Consider the following 1,195-nt stretch of genomic DNA (forward strand, 5'->3'; position numbering starts at 1 on the left):
GCGTGTGCAATTGCACAAACAAGTGCTGCCAGCCGGCTGGGGCGGGGGGGGCACACACGCGTGTGTCGTGCACACGCGTGTGTGCATGTGTGCGAGGGCAGGCCGGCCCCTCGTGCATGCACGCACACACGTGCTGCCTGCCGGCCGGCGTACTCACACGCGTGTGCAACCGCGTGCCAGCCCGTCACACGGGTGCATGCGCACGCATGTGTGGCTGCACACAGGGTGCTGCGCGCAGAGCGCAGGTGTGCCCTTGCACACCCCCTTGTAGGTGCGCTCGCACACTCGTGACTCCCTGCCAGCCTCTTGCACGCATGCATTCACACACTTGTACGCAACAGCGATTGCACACCAACCTCTTGCACACGCACATGCATGTGTGCAGCTGCACACCAGCCTGTGGCACACATGTGGGTGCCTGTCACTCACATGTGTGCCATTGCACACCAACCCGTGGTGCACACATGCTCACATATGTGTGCTGTCGCACACATGTGCCATCACACACCAGCCCATGGTGCACGCACATGCGTCATTGCATGTTGGCCTATGGGGCACACACACGCTCTTACACGACTCATTGCACAGTAGGGCATGTTGCACACTCACACAAATGTCATTGCACGCTAACACATGGTGCACACTCACGCTCCATGTGTGCACTATCACACACTGGCATGTTGCACGCTCACATGCATGCCATTGTACACTAGCACATGGCGCACACTCATGTGTGCTCACATGTGTGCTGTTGCACACCAACCTGTGTTGCACACTCACACACGCTCCATGTGTGCTATCGCACACTGGCCTGTCGCATGCTCACATGTGTGCCATTGCATGCTAGCACGTGGTGCACACTCACATGCATTTGACATGCACTATCGCACACTGGCCTGTTGCACACTCACATGTGTACTATTGCATGCTAGCACGTGGTGCATGCTCACGTGCTCACAGGCGTGCCACTGCACACTAGCACATGGTGCACACTCACATGCACTCCACGTGCGCTATTGCACACTAGTGCGTGGTGCACACTCACACGCACTCCACGTGCGCTATTGCACGCTGGTCTGTCGCACGCTCACACATGTGCTATTGCACACTAGCACATGGCGCACGCTCACACGCGTGCCATCACACACACTCCGCATGTGCTATTGCACACTGGCCCGTGGCATGCTCACGCGTA

Source organism: Haliaeetus leucocephalus, unplaced genomic scaffold, assembly GCF_000737465.1.
Source record: "Haliaeetus leucocephalus isolate CR32 unplaced genomic scaffold, Haliaeetus_leucocephalus-4.0 Scaffold144, whole genome shotgun sequence".
NCBI classification, from domain to species: domain Eukaryota; kingdom Metazoa; phylum Chordata; class Aves; order Accipitriformes; family Accipitridae; genus Haliaeetus; species Haliaeetus leucocephalus.